The sequence below is a fragment of the Apodemus sylvaticus genome, chromosome 23 (genome assembly GCF_947179515.1).
Source record: "Apodemus sylvaticus chromosome 23, mApoSyl1.1, whole genome shotgun sequence".
NCBI lineage: Eukaryota > Metazoa > Chordata > Mammalia > Rodentia > Muridae > Apodemus > Apodemus sylvaticus.
The window spans coordinates 14,123,171-14,139,720 of NC_067494.1; the positions used below are offsets into that span (position 1 = coordinate 14,123,171).

Here is a 16,550-nt window from a genome sequence, read left to right on the forward strand (position 1 = left end):
CTGTGGCCTGGATCTGACCCAGGGGTGAAGAGCACTGACTGCTCTTCTTGAGGGACCACATTGGAATTCCATCCCGTCTTCCACAGTGTTCCCTGAGGCTTAGGTATGGCAGAGTTATGAAGAGGCACCCCTTGGGACTGGGCTCCACAACTCTGCATATCGATTGGTTGTGGTTTTATGTAGTGGCCTCCATCAGTTTCATTGAGATGCTTCCTTGATGGGGGTGAAGGACACACTCACCTGTGGGTTTCAGGACAAATGGGTATGGATGCTTGTTAGGGATTATGCTGGCCCTGTAAGATAGTGGTTGTAGATTCTCCTAGACTAACATGACCTCAGCACTGATTAGCCGGGTTTCCTGAATCAGGCATGGAATCCCTGTTTCTGAGCATGTTCAATGAGAGAGCTGCTGTCTACTACCAAGGTCTGTGCCACCACTGCACATACAAGGGAAGGGACTTGAGGTCAGTCCCAGCTCAGGGGCCTCTGGGCCCAGTTTCTAAAGCACACAGTGTCTTTAGCAATAAGGACTTATCTTCCAACTCTGGTGGTAACCAAGGGCAACAGAATTAGACTATATGTCTTGGGATTCTCTTAGATAGCCCTGAACACAAACTCAAAAGATGGCGTCTATTGTCTGGAATTGGGGTATTGTTAAATCGTCTCTTAGTGGGAGTGTCATCAGTCCACATGGAAAAAGGCTCATTAACGCTATATATATAGTTATGCATGGAATTACATTTGTTATATGCAACATGGTACTGGGCCCTGGGAGAGAATGGTCTCTGGTCCTGGGCTATTCAGAAGGCTCATCAGGCCTCAGGGAGACATCATGAAGTGAGTGAGCGCTTTCCTTCAGGTGAATAGGTCTCACAGTAAGATAAGATATCCAGAAGTGAGACATTGCTGCAGGGACTTAACAAGTCACTGTGTGTCAAGGGCTGAGTAGCAGGGAGAGAGGAGTAATATTGTCTGACAGAGCACCTCCTGCTCCCCAGATGGTGGTAAATCTCATCTCATCTAGAGGAGTGACCCAAGTTGGTTCCCAGTAACCTGCCACCTCCCTTTCTCTATTTACCCCGTTGTCCCCCACTTCTCCCAACATTAGTAGGACAGAAAGAATAGAAAAAAGAAAAAGAAAGAGAAAAAGAAATCCCTGAATCTAACCTCTCTATGTTCATGCCTACCTGACCAATGCCAGGAACAGTATGTAACCAGTCTACATAAACCGACATCAAACATTCATCACCCACGGAATGACCAAAACTCATCCACCCGACCTCTTGGGAATGGGGCATCATTCTCTTAGAATTGTTTCCTGCTGATATGGGGCATTGACCTTTTTGGGAGAGGGGCAATAAAACTGGGAAAATGATTAGTCTTCAGAAAGCTAGCTGTAACAGTAGTCCAGTTTGTATGGGCTAGGACAATGTAGTCTTAAATGAAGGCTTAAATTAGATCCACATCATAAGAGGGAACCCATGACTGACACTGTGTGGTTGGCCAGAAACAAGAGGCTAGGTAGCCAAGAGACCCAGGATAGAAGCAAATATGACTGGCATTTTAAAAAGTCAATGGTTTCCAAGCCACACCTCTACCTGCAGCCCGAATCAAAACTCCACTGTCTGGACCACAGTCTGCCTCCCTGGAGACCTGCTGCTCTTAGGGACCGCCAACTCTACCTGCCATCCCTGAGGCCTGCTACCACTACAGACTACCAGTCCAGCCAAGAACAGAGACAACCAGATGCCTAAAGGCCAACACAAGAACAGAATCAGTGAAAGCCAGGGCAATATGGCTGGTGTGGGGTTATTTGTTTTCTGTATTTTCTAGGATGTAGTTGGCCTCGTTGGGTTGGAGTTTTCCTTCTCATACCCTCCGTAGGGCTGGGTGAGTGAAAATATATTCAGTTTTGTCATCAAATATCTTAATTTCTCCATCTACAGTGATTAAATATTTGCTAGGTATAGTAAGTCATTTGGACTGACATCTGTGGTGTCTTAGGGTCTGATCTGCCCAGGCCCTTCTAGCTTTTTAGAGTCTCTCTTGAGATGTTAGGTGTAATTTTGATAGGTCTGCCTTTATATGTTACTTGGCCTTTTTCCCTTGAGGTTTTTACTATTCTTTGTTCTGTACATGTAGTGTTTTGATTACTATGTGGAGGGAGGATTTTCTTGTCTGGTTCAATCTATTTGGTGTTCTATAAGCTTCTTGTACTTTTATAGGCACCTCTTTCTTTAGGTTAAGAAAATTTTCTTCTATGATTTTGTTGAAAAGGGTTTCTGGGCCTTTGATCTTGGAATCTTCTCCTTCTTCTATTCCTATTATTCTTAGGTTTGGTCTTTTAACAGTGTCCCAAATTACCTGGATATTTTACAATAGAAACTTTTTAGGTTTTATATTTTCTTTGATATATTAATGTCTTCTATTATATCTTCTATGCCTAAGATTTTCTCTTCTAACTCCTGTATTCTGTTAGTGATGCTTATGTCTGTAGTTCCTGTTTTCTTTCCTAGGATTTTTATCTTAAGGGTTGCCTCATTTTGTGTTTCCTTCGTTGTTTCTATTTCCACTTTCAGACCTTGGGAAGTTTTATTCATATCCTTCACTTGTTCAATTGTATTTTCCTGTTCTCTTATATTTATTTGCTTCCTCTTTTCATGCCTCTGTTTGAATGTATCTTTCTGTATTTATTTAAGGAATTTCTTCATTTCCTCTTTAAAGGCCTACATCATCCTTATAAAATTGGATTTAAGATCCTTTTCTTGTGTTTCAGTTTTGATATGATGTCCAGGGCTTACTGTACCAGGATAGCTGGGCTCTGGTGGTGCCATATTGTCCTGGTTCTTGTTGATTGTGTTCTTAAGATGTCCTTTAGGCATCTGGCTTTCCCTGGTGTTGGCTGGATGGTCCTGTTGATAGCAGGACTTCTCAGGAAGGCAAGTGGAATCATAGACTAGGCAACACAGGTCAGACAATCCATCTCTGCTGGCTGTGCCACCGGCAGACAACATTGGCAAGAGATTGGTGGGGCAATGTTTTGAGCTGGTAGTTCTTGGGATCCCTGCAGGCCTCCCCAGAGATGCAGGATGCTCTTAGAGCCCCACCGGACTCCACCAGACTGATGGCAAGCCCAGAGCCAGACAATGGATGCCAGGGGAACCTGTGCAATTCCCCTTTGCCAACTCCTCCATACAGACCAAACTGGGAAGGGATTAGTGGGGCACGGCTCCAAGCTGGTTATTCCTGGGGCCCCAGAGGCCTCTGCAAGGAAGCAGAACATTTGTGGAATCCTGCAGGGCTCCTTGGAACCAAAGAACAAGCCCAGAGCCAGACAATGAAGGTCATGGGACCATACACCACTTACCTCTGCAGGCTCTGCTCCGGGCAGATCAGACTGGAAAACCTGAGTTCCCTTCTTACCTCATCCCGGTCATATTCCTGGCAGCAGCAGAGCTTGCAGGGACCCCCACCATCCTAAGCATTTAATGCACTTAATCCAACATCAACAGTCCCTGTGGTTTTTCACAGTCTCAAGACTGCTTCAAAGCACAGTCCCTTCTGAAGCTCAAGGCAATTTATTAATTGTAAACCCCTATCAACACCAAACGACCATTTACATACTTCCAACAACATAGAATGTACAGTACCACTCCACTATGAAGGAGAAATGGGGGCATGATGAAGAAATACTAGAACAAAGCAAGACTGAAACCCAGCAGGAATATCTCCAAATCGATTAGTGCCATGTCTGATGCAAGAGGCTCTGTCCTCATGGCTTTACAGCGTGCCATAGCCTCCCTCCCCCTCTGTCTCTCTTGGTAAGTTTCCTGGTGTACTCTCTTTTCTGTAGCTCTCTTGGGTACATATCTCATGGCTCAGGCATCTCTAACATGTTGGCATCGCCAGTACAATCCAGGCCTTAATTTCACAGTTGTGTGAAGTGATCTACCAAGAGACTCCCTACCCTGTAAAACACTTGGCTTCAACAACTCTCTTTAATCTCAAGGAAGATCCTGTGACCCCCTTCTGCGCTCATCATGACTCTAGAGCCAGCACCACATAGAGGGCACTTGCCGGGGGCCTGCCTGGCCTTAGGACAGATGCTGAAGGGAGACACAGCATTACACATAGGCCAAAGACTGAGGGTCTCTGGCCGTGTAGGAAATTTAACTCTTTCTTACTGTTCTGTGCTTCATTAAGTGCTGGAGAATTTAACTATCTTTCTTATTATTTACTTTATAATTTCTGGCAATTAACATAGGCTATATAGCAACAAAGAATTCAATAAAGAAGATTTATTGCTAAGGCTCCTTTCACTCTTGCCCAAAGCCCAGACTCTCACTGGCCAGGCAAGGGGGAGGCATGGAACAATTGATTTTAGTGAACCAGGAAAAAACAGTCATGCTCACAGAAAGAAACTTTTATATAAGCAAATATCCATAGACACATTGATATTCATACACAGACATGTTGGGCCTGACCACCTGTCTCATCACCTCCACAAGTATTCATGCAAAATTACACACACACACACACACACACACACACACACACACACACACACACACACACACGAACAATAGCCCCTCCATGAGGAGGTTTCATTTAGCAAATAGCAGCACAGAAAGAACTCACTCAGTTTTGATGAAAAATAAGATCCAAGTTCATTGCTCAGAGAAAGAAAAGGCTCCTACCTTTGTATTTCTGTTAGTAAAAAAGCCCTTAAAGAAAAAGCTCCTAAGTAAAGAGTAGTCTCATGGTAAGAAAAAGACCTGCCTGCTCTCTCTGCTCGCCTCCGTTCTGCTCTCTTATTGGCATAGTTTCTAGCTCTTGTACTTTTTTTGGATACATGGTCATATGCTATTCTTGCATCTTTATTCAAAAGTTCACAAGTTCAAATGGGGGGGGAAATAAAATACGTTTTATTGATAGCTATAAAACAAGGGTTTGGGAAAATAGACATGAGGCTGGGTGGTCAGAGTAAACAGGCCTAGTTGAGACTAGCCAAAACAAACATAACCGATCTTGAGAAAAATATCCCTAGCACCCCCCCCCCTTGATAAGTTCTAAGGAGGAAATATGCCAACATAATTTTCCTGGCCACCCAGTTCTTCCCCCCTTAAGGAACTTATCAGCCTGGCTCTCTTTCAAAGACTTTCCAAGGCTAGGTTAAGAGTGGGAGGAGGGAAATTGATTGACTTGGCCAAGAACACCCCTTGAACGAACTGGCCAATGCCTAAAGAGATCCTTTGTCTTGTATCTCACCAATTGCCCAGTCTGTTGCTGGACTACCCTCTGTAAAGTATAAAAAGTGTATACTTTCTTTGTTCGTAGTTGTTGCTTTCCCTGCGAGGCGCAACCCCACGCGCATGGATCAATCTTCAATCAATCAATAAACCTCATGCTTTTGCAGCAATCTTTCATCAAGCTGTGGTGTGTGGGGCTGCGCACCTGAGCTGAGACCCTGGAGGGTCTCCTGAGTTACAACAAAACAAACTCAAATCACAAACTGAATAAGAAGTTACAACAGAGATGTTTACATTTATTTCCGCTAAAACTAGTTATCTAATTAAACATGTGTCATCTCTCGCTAGCTTCGCAAATTCATTAAAAGTTTCAAACACAATTATTCTGTTTAAGTTAACATGGTTTTGTCAAGAGGAAAATCATCTGCTTAGTGTCTCATTGGTTTTGAGGGTTTGTATAGATGAATACAGTCAATATTTTATCTTCTATCTTTGCACCTACAAGAAACTGCTCATTCCCTTTTTTGACCTTTAGTTATCAGATAATGGTTCCACAAACAGTTCTGAAAGCCTATTTATCTGATCATAAATCTGTTTTACTTCTGCTTTCTACCTTAGTGCAGTTCACTCATGACACATGAAGTTTTAGAGATCCCTAATTGCAGCCTATATTATAGAGGGCTCAAATTTTACTTGTATAAATTAAGGAATTCTATAGAATCATCATTAGGAATTATGAAACCATCAATTTATCTATAAAGCATTGCTATAAGAGAGTGCATCTTTGTAGATCTGCAGAACACCTACCCAATAGAGTGGGCTAATGCCCCGGAACTATTATATTAATTTAATAATGGCAGGAAAGCCATATCAGCTGCAAGAATAAATCTTGAGGTTTCTGAAAGCCTTGCAAATCAGAATTATGCATTGAAGACCAAGCAAAGCCATGTGTCATCTCCAAAACATAACTTGAATGCTTTTATCTATTTGTAGACGGCTGCTGACAGGCACTGCCAAGTGTGGCTACCAAATTAAGCTGCACCCTGGCCCTCTTCAATTACATTCACAATTCTGGGACTGAAGTTTCACATGCTGTGCCTGGCATCTTCTTCTCTTTTTACAAGCCACTAAGTCCAGTTGCTGCTGGACATGTTTGTGTGGGTGGTCAAATATTTCTTTCCTTCCTTTCTTCTTTCCTTTTTCTTTCTTTCTTTCTTTCTTTCTTTCTTTCTTTCTTTCTTTCTTTCTTTCTTTCTTTCTTTCTTTCTTTCTTTCTTTCTTTCTTTCTTTCTTTCCTTTTTCTATTCCCTGAGACAGGGTTTCTCTGTGAAGCCCTGGCTGTCCTGGAACTTACCGTAGACTAGGGTGGTATCAAACTCAGAGATCTACCTGCCTCTGACTCCCGAGTGCTGGGATTAAACATGTGTTGTCATCATCTGGTTCAGTGGTCATATCTTAAACAAAGGATCATCCTCCCCCTCACCCAGCTGCTACCAGCTAACCGCTGTTGGTTCCTCAATATGCAGAGGATCTTGGAGATCATCTGTGCTGGGATTTTGCTAGTTTGATTTTGTGCAAACAACCATATTGTTCATCAGTAAAAATATCCAAGTTATGTCCAGAACACACCATTTTACAGCTCTCTCCCCATCCTTTAGTGCTTACATTTTTTCCAGTTCCTAGTCTCTGGTGATGTTCCCAGGACCCTTGTGGTGGTGATCAGGAAGGAGGTATGTCATTATAGAAGACCTTTGTAGAGCCAAGCATTTAGTCTCCTATTCCTTAGGACTCTGACTCATTATATGTCAGCTCCTGGTCGCTCCCCGTTGCAGAAAGACACTCTCTGGCAAACACTGAGAGCATCCCAGGTCTATGGCTATACATTGTCAGCACTGGAAACTGGTCAGAAGGCCTAGTGGTCAGCATCTAGGGAATTTTACCTGTTAGCACTGGGAGCTGGCCCTTGAGTACCTCTTGTATGCCTTTTCGTATTTGTTGGTAGTATTTATTTTTGTTTTGCTATGATTGAGCACATACCACTAAATTATACTTCCAATGCTGTATTTCTTAGCAGTCTGGGCAACAGGATATCCTTGGCATCCTGTTCTGGATAGGTTCTTTTGCTCCTGGAAGACTCTGCTTGGTAAGTATCCTGGAATCACAAGACTTGACAGAACTTTGGCAGAGCAAAGGGGGTGGGGTGGGAGTGTGGAGGTTGGATTTCACAGAAATTGCATATAACTTCTCTCTCTCTCTCTCTCTCTCTCTCTCTCTCTCTCTCTCTCTCTCTCTCTCTCCCACCCCCTTAAGGCTACAGTGAGACTGTGATTTAATTATAGATGTTCCCAGAGTCCCAAAGCTTAGTTCATGGGCAGCCTTGCAGAAGACACTAGACCAGACACCTTGATCTGCTCGCAAGCAGCAGCTCCTCCAGTGCGTTACCAAGCTCCACCTTCTGCTCCAGGAAGACATCCGAGATTTGTTATATGCCCTGCTATTCCTAGACCCAGGAGATCCACTAACTACCAAAAGAGATACAGAGACAGAGAGTGCTAGAGGGCCATATAGCTAGAGCTATAGAGAGTGCTATAATAGAGATCAACGTATTCAAATACAGGATTGAGAAAATAGAATAGAAGCTACCTGAATCAAAGAAAAACAATCCCCCCCCCCTTTTGTGAATGGAGAAAAGCCTCCCCGGATAGCAGTTATAGGATGGCTATGGAAGGCTCCTGGTAGACTTGGCCAAATTCTTTCCTTAGACTTGAATTTCTTTGAAGGATTTGTAGAAAGAGACTTACTCTAAAATCAACTTTAAGCTCAAACTCCAGCATTCCTAATTATGCAATCTATACTGCACTAATTATGCGAATCAGAAAAAGTGACAGTAGATACCAGACTTCAGTCCCCAGCCTTTCCAGAAAGACAGGAAAAGAGTAAAGTTGACAGATTAGGAAAAAGGTGTATCCCGAGCACCTCTCCCTAGGATTTACAGTTCCATGAGAGAGGAATAGGTTTTTATAAAGTAGACAAAATGGAAGAAAGTTGGCCCGGGGAGACAGCTTAGCTGCTAAAGTGCATGATTTACCAAGTACAAAGTACTAGCATAAAGACTCAAATTCCACCCCTCGGAATCCATGTAAGGATTCTAGTACTGCTGCAGGTGTCTGTAGGCCCAGTGCTGGGCTCATGGAGGTAGGAGACTCCCTGGTGCTGGCTGGCCAGCCAGTCTAGGCAAATCAGTGGGTTCTATGTTCAGTGAGACTCTTTCACGATAGAGAGCAATTGAGTAACATGCCTAACGCTTCTGACCCCACACTCCCACACATACAGACACACATGCATACTGACCCACATACCTGGACTTACACACAAAATATGCAAACACTGACTAGATAAATAATTAAAATAAAACAAATTTAAAAGGAGAAAGTTGGAGTAAACAAGGTATTGTTCAAGGTATGTGCACCAAAGTGAAGGCTATTTCCTCCTGGCAAAGTGTGTCTTTTGTTTTTTTAATAGGTATTTTTTCATATGGTGTTAAACACACATACATGATGATGCATGACTATAATATCAACAATAGGAACTTTAAGACAAGGTCATCTTTGGCTATATAACAAATCTAAGGCCAGCTTATTGATGAGAGCACGTCTAAAGAACACGGTTTGGCAAGGGTATGTGCAATGAACAATGCTACTAAAAAGCATTGAAAGTTGTACATTAGTAGTTATGGTTCAGGACAGCCCTTAAGACAGACATAGAGTGGTCAGTATCAATGCTGCATGCAGACTTGCAATGCCAACCCTCAAGAGGCTGAGGCAGAAGGAACACCAAGTTCAAGACCAACCTGAACTACATATAGACAGATAGTCTATTAAGTAAACAAACCAGTTGATTTGGTGACTATATGTGACTATACTTCTGTGAATATATATTCAAATACATTTGTCCTTTGAAAATGAAATTACTTGAGCAGGTGAGAATTCTCAGGGGGTAAAGTCACCTGCCACCAAAACTAATAAACAAAGTTCAGTTCCTGGTATCTACATGGTAAGAGAGAACCAACTCCAATCTAAACACACACACACACACACACACACACACACACACACACGCACACACACATTATGGCACTAATGCACCAACAAACATACACATAAACACAAAATAAATTAAAATGCAATAAAAAATTTTAAAAGAAAACTGCCCTTTGTTTATTTGGTTGGTTGCCTGGTTTGGTATAGAGTCCAGCTCCCACGTTCTAACGGCGAGTTCCCTGGAAGGAGAGATGGGTATGGGAACGGGTGGCAAGAGAAAACACGTGGAGAGAGACAAAACATGGCTTCTGATTCAGCTCTCCATCTTTAATGCGTCTCTCCCAAGAAACAAAGACAGGCCAAGCCCCTCCCCTGAAGGCTGGAAACCGATTCTTCTTGTTCTTCAATGAGTGATCACGTTGCTGGCTGCTATTCTTTTAGAACGGTGGGCTGGGGGAGGTCGCAGTTTGGTTTGTTTTTCTAGCCAGGGTTTCTCTGTGTAGCCTGGCTGCCCTGAAACTCACTCTGTATACCAGGCTGTCCTCGAACTCAGGGATCTGTCTGCTTCTGCCTCTTGAGTATTGAGATCAAAGGCGTGAGTACCACACCAGGAAATTGCCTTGTTTGATTGTTTGTGTTTGTGTCTTGTTTTTCTGAGTCAAAGTTTCTCTCTGTAGCCCTAGCTGTGCTGGAACTCACTCTGTAGACCAGGCTGGCCCTGAACTCAGCCTCTCGGGTTCGCATTGCCCATCTCTATGTGAGTAAAGCAAATACCTTTATCAACACCGTTGTTGTTACTTTTTTCACATACAATCTGGGGCAAAATTTCAAAACTGTGATGAAGACTGCCAAGATTCTAATTTTTTATTGTGATCTTAAGAAGTTCTTCCATAAAGATTCCCTGGCAAGAAGACTTGGGTCTGTTGGGCATGGTAGTAACACATCCTTTCCTGACCCCATAGAAGAAAGACAGCTGAACTTGTCATAGAGATTGCATACGGACCTGTCATCTTACCACTCAGTGTGTATATCCAGAAACCAATGGGTAAAGAATTCCCGGCGAGCCCTGGATTCTGCAGCAGTCATAATGGTATGCCTGGATGATGGCCCCGACTTCCTCTCTGAGGAAGACGTTGGACTTAAAGCAATAATTGTAGATCTCCAAAGTGATGCTGCTCTTCAAGTGGACATTTCGGATGCTCTCAGTGAAAGGGATAAAGTCAAATCCACTGTTCACACAAAGAGTGCATTGCCAAATTTTAAGCAAAATGAATTATCAGTTATTCAGCAACATGAGGAATTTGTCTGACTTCGTGATTCCTTTGTCGGAAATGAAGACTATGCAGGTTACATTATCCCACTAGCAACACCAAGACTGATCTTGATGCTTCACGGGGAAAAACTGCAGAAGCTTGGAGAAAAAGCCAGGGCCAGTGACAAGGGAAGAAGAATTCACAAAGACGAAACAGGAACTGGAAAGCTTCCACATCTTCTTGGAATATGATCAAGATTTGAGTGTCAAGCATGGTTAAGTCAGTGGATTGAGTAACTGTTTCAGGAGTCAAGGGTGTAGATGACGTCTCTGAGCATGGGCGAGTATTCATTTCAGAATAGCACAGCTGAGCGAAAGATGCATCTGCTAAGTCTGACAGAATGACAAGATCTCACGAAAGTGCTGCTGCCGATTGCATAGAATTGGGTCTTCATTACATGCTTCAGGAACTCAGGACTCCACAGTTATGTGCAAGTTTTTCCTCAAAGTTTCATAATTGTTTGATAAAACAAGAAAAATAGGTGCTCAGTATAGCACCACTCAAAATGCCCCCCACCCCCCACCCACCCACCCCCGCCCCATCAATCATTAATTTTTTAAAAAAACTCCCCAGAGCTGGATCTTATGGAAACATTGTCTCTATCAAGTTTCCTTCCTCTCAAATGATTCTTAGTTTGTGACAGGTTGACATAAAAGCAGCCAGGACCTGGCCCCTTACCCACACTCTACCTCTAACTGAGCCTTTCTGTAACCTTGCCTCCTCCCCACTTTATCCTTCACCCAACATGCGATTCCTGATGAAGTCCAGCCCTTAATGGGCCCTTAAGGGTCCATTCTTTCAGTTGTCTGATGACTCAGGTGGCTCTCCTTAAAACACATGTTCCTTTCCAACATGGTTACAGCCCTGATGGTCCTCTATCTCACTCTGAGAGAGAATATGCATCTGGGGACCATTAGGCAGTTGTGAGTTACCCAACATGGATGCTGGGAAATGAACTCAGGTCCTCTGTCAAAGCAATATTCCCTCAGCTGCTGAGCCATCTCTGCAGCCCCCAAATAGAGAAGTTAAAAACACAGTCAAGCATCTCCCTCCAATTAGTTGAGCTCCAAAAAAGATGCCAATGAGAGAACTTCCTCAGCACTTAAAGTAAATGTGTTACCACCTATAAACCACACTTCAGTGACATTGACCTTAAGAAGGAAAAAAAAAGAGCCCAACAACACAAAAAATCCAACCCAAACAAACAGAAGGATGGCTTTCTTAACAGACCTTTGCTGTGTGCCTTCAGAAGCCACTGTTGGCTCTTACAGAAGCACTGCAAATTCCATTCAGACAGCAGATGGCACCAACAAGCGAGGCTTAGCCCTCAGGGAAGTTGCTGTAACTTACCCTGCCTAAGTTAGTCTGGCTGGCCCCAGCATTTCATCAGTGGCTTGGAGAGACACATAGACTGGTGCTCACTAAATGATGGAGAGGCTGAAGTGAAATCAGCTGGGTGGCCCGGTACCCAGAAGACGTTCAATGAATAGTCCCTGTCCTCGGTGTGATGAAGGGGGTAGAAGCAGGGATTTAAACTCCTCTGTAGAACCTCCTCCAATGAGTGTCCAACCTAAGTACAATCAATTCAAATGTGGATTGTTAAAGGTGTGTTAAAAACCTGTATCCCAGGTTGTCCTCTGGCTTGTACATACACACACAAGTACACACTCATGTATACCTACGCATACATTAGTATAATTTTTGGAGTTGGGTGTTGTTTGCTTGTCAAGAGAGGGTTTCTCTGTGTAGCCCTGGTTGGCCTGGAACTTGCGATATAGACAATGCTGACCTTGAACTTATGGAGATCTGCCTGCCTCTCAAGTGCCTGGAACACCACTGCCCAGATATATTAGTGTGTGTGTGTGTGTGTGTGTGTGCGTATGTTGGTTTCCCAACTAGAAGTCATAAGTATGTGGTCAAGGGAGCCCCTGGTGATAAGTAGGGTCAGGAAGTTCCTGTCTCCCCTTCTTCTCCTCTCAGTGCTCCATTACTAAGTGTGGGTCTGTGAAAGGTAGCATGGTCCCGGGATGAACTAAGGCTAAAAGCCCGGGTGACACTGAAGGGATAGTGGAAGCTTTACCTGTTCCCAGGCACCAGCCCCTGCCACTAGCTGCAGCTCCCCAGAGGTTCGTGTCCCTCAGCATGTAAGGGCAATGCCACAAGCCCTCCATAGGCTCAAGACAGATCTCCATTTTAATGAGGTACCTAAAGGCCTGGAGGGCTTAGTCAACTAAGCTTTCCTTCTTAGACATTGCTCCCTGGAAAAGGTATTTAGCTTCAGGCCTGCCCTGAGAAGTGGGCACAGTTTTACACAGAGAAATGTAGAGGGGATGTGGGGGGCGGGGGAGAAAAGGCTGGCCATGAGCACAGGAACATGTGGAGAGCGAGGGGCAGGGGAATGGGGAAAGAGGGGGACAAGAGGACAGAGGGAGAGCAAGAAGGCAGGCGAGAGAGTAAGAGAGAGTGGAGCCAGTGAGCGAGCGAACAAGCGGCCCTTTCTAGTGAGTCAGGTGTACTTGGCTATAACTCCTCCTCTGTCTGCATTTCCCTCCCTCTGCTGGGCAGCTCCTCTGTCTCCCTACAGTAGCCCCGCCCAGCCTACCTGACCCCTCAGCAATTCCTCCCACACTGACTTAGCTTGTGTCTCTCTGTTCCCCATCTTATATCCTAGAAGAAAACTTCTGAGTGGTTCATCTAGGCCAGGTGTTCACAACTGCTTCCAACACAGGGTGGGGATAGAGTCACCTGCGAGCTAAATCTGTCCCAGCAGGCAGAGAAGACTCCATGAAAGGGGTACAGATGAAGATATGGAGGGCAGGTCTAAGTATACTGACCACTTCATTAGCATGTTCAGAGAAAAGTTAGACCCACCTGGTTGCAGGAAATATAATCTTTCAGTTTTGTGCATCTTGTTTCTTATCTGTAAAATTAAGGGATGGGCAGTTCAGGCAGGATTGGGGCAGTTCAGGCAGGTTTGGAGCAGTTCAGGCAGGACTGCGGCAGTTCAGGCAGGATTGAAGCAGTTCAGGCAGGATTGGGGCAGTTTGTGATGCTAGGAAGTCTGGGGCTGGTTGCTTTGGAGCTGTCTAGAATGTAGATTCTGAGGGAACATCTGGGGCTGGCAAGTTGCTGGAGCAGTTTTTAGTTGATTTGAAATCTGCTAGGACAGATAAACTAAATACTGAAGGAGTTTACGGGAAATTTTTTATCTTGGCTGTACATTTGAAACTTTTAGGCTCGTGGTCCTGGTACTTGAGGAGGGGGAAGAAGACCAGGGAGAGGGGGAGGGGAGAGATCCCAACCCCCCAGGAATAGACAGGTGGAGGAATTCAAGGTGCTGGGGAGCAAGGTTCCCACAACAAAGGATCTTGCACCTGAGAATTCGCTCACTGGGAACAACCAGATCTTGGTGTTCAGAATTTGGGATTTGTATACACAGCACCAGACCAACCCCCAACAAGCAAGTGAATGGTGGGGTGTGAGGGGTTTGGAATACTGGGTGTATATTCTGACTGTGGGTGAGGGAAAGGGGTGAGTGGGGAAGAGTGAGCAGTGTGCGGTTAGGCAGGTCAGTCAATATCGTCAGAGATCTGAGGATGGATTATAGGAGGAGGTATAATCTAATGGCCTCAATCAGTTAAAACAGCAGAGATTTTTCACGACCTAGACAATAGCCCTAGACTCCCCTGGTCTTGATGGCCGGGCAGCAATGGTCGGCCTTCAGCTTTCACACAGGGCAGTAGCCTTACGCTGTCAGATTCAGATCTTAGAGATTTTTGTTTCTTTGTTTTTGTACTTGGAAAAATTGACATCACTTTGACTAGGCAGAGCAGAGCAATTATCCCAAAAATGTTTCCAATTGGCGCCAAGCCATCCAGTGAGGCGTGGGCAGCTTTCCCAGTGGTTAGTGTTACCACAATCCAGATGAAGTCACTATCATCACTGCGCCCTATCTGTCTTCTTTGGTGACCACAAGATCTGGGTTAGGCATCACTGTGTTTGAAAGGGCCTCGAAGTTGGCACAAGACACCTCAAAACAAAGATTTATTTGCCCCTGTGGGACAACGGATAGAGAGGAGAAAAACACACCTATAAGAAAATGACAGTTTGTAAACTGAAAAAGGAAATCCTGCTAGGATGAGCTGGCTAATTTTAACTGGGCATGTTAATGAGGTCAGCCAAAAGAGGGAGGGCTTCTGACTGCTGGCCCTTGGTTGGCAGCCTCAGAGGGAGCAAGTGGCCAGAGGAGGGGCTCGACCTGGGTGGCTTTAGGAATGTAATCTAACAGTTTAGCAAGGCAGAGGGAAGGGGGGAAGGGCAAGGCTGTCAGAGCCATGTTTACCATGCCCAGGCCTGCTAGGAAGCCCTTCAATGTCTCTCTAATTATTAAATTATTAACTTCAATGTCTCTCTAATTATTAAACACTTGAAATGTCATATTCAGAGATCTCTGAAGAGTATGAGGACCACCTGCTATCTAGTATGTTTGATTTCAGGCTTAACTTTGAAATGTACACACACACACACACACACACACACATTAGGTGTGTGTAGTCCAAGGAGGGACAGAGGAGAGTGGAAAATGAAACTATGTTGAAGGGAAGTGGAGATAAGAAACTTTTGGTGGTGTAGAACAGTGTGAGATATGAGAGATTTGGGGATCCTGTAATTGTGTGAACGACAGGAGTTTTGATACAGGAAAAGACCAAGCAAGCAGTTGAGGGCAGGAGAGGGTTGAGACTGTGGCTTCCTAGGCGGGAGGAGAGGGACACAGGGAGGGGAAATGACGGGCCATAACTATATTACATCTCCAGGGTGGAGGTGAGAGGGGAACTTGGAGAATGATGAGAGAGAAAGGAAACAGGGAACCAACAGGAGAGCAGGTGGCTTCAGGAAGGGAGGACAGAGCAGCTGCAGGTAGAGAGTTTACCTTAGGCTGGCACAGGAGTGAGTGTGGCTGGTTTCTCATCTGTAAAATTAAAATACGAGATGAGAACAGAGGTGGTGCGACCCTGTGATCTCAGCACTCAGGAGAAGGCCGGAGTAGATGAGTTCAAGGCCAGCCTGTGTGTGCTACATAGTGAGATACCGTGTGTGTGTGTGTGTGTTGCTAGGGATTGAACTTGGGATCTTGTATATATACAGGCATTCTACGATTGAGATGGTGACTTAGAATATAAGGATGAGGGGTCTTGAGTGGGATTAGGGAACCCTAGGAGGCGCCTTCTACTCTGTGAGGACAATGAGACCATCTATGATTTTAGAAATGAATACGATGATATCTTGATCTTAAAGCTGCACACTGAAGAGTGTTGTGTCCTATCAGTCAAACTAAGTCAGGTGTCCTCCGTTCCAACACCCAGTAAACTGATGCGGGATCATCAATCTGCTCCACCCTCCTTCCCATACCACCTGGCTTTTGCCTCCCTACAAGTTCAGCTCTCCATTGCTGAACATCTGGTGTTTAAGTTCTCTAAACGAAACTGAAAGGCGAATTAGAACCTGAATGTAAATGTTCTGTTTCCTTTATTACCGACCGTAGTCCAAATCTCTTCAATAATACATAATGCAACGAAGCTGCAAGCCAAAACCCTGGCAAAGTTGTCTGTGGTTGCCTGGCTGTGCTGGTCGCTCTCTGGAGTAGCCCCGGACTTTAGACTGATGGATTTACTGACTCTCCCCTCAAACCCTGAGCGCTCTACCCTGTGAGCTATGGCCTTGCGCTGGTCTGCTTGCTTAATGATGCCTGCTAGGCCCAAACACCCACGCTGCCTAGGGTGTGATCACGATGCAGGGCAGCCAGGCAACTCCGGGGAGTCCCCTCCTCCTCCCCGCTGCGCGCCTGCGGAAGTCCCGCCCCGAGCCGCCCCAGCACGCCAGGCTCCGCCCCGCCGCAGCCGCTGTCCGCACGCCGGTGCTGATCCACGCAGAGGCCGCGCGTTGCCCCG

The 16,550-nt window shown here is 44.9% G+C and overlaps 1 pseudogene; it reads left to right on the forward strand.

Moving 5' to 3' along the window:
* Positions 1-10,376: 10,376 nt before the first annotated feature.
* On the forward strand, positions 10,377-16,089 carry LOC127673493 (sorting nexin-6-like; annotated as a pseudogene).
* Positions 16,090-16,550: the final 461 nt, after the last annotated feature.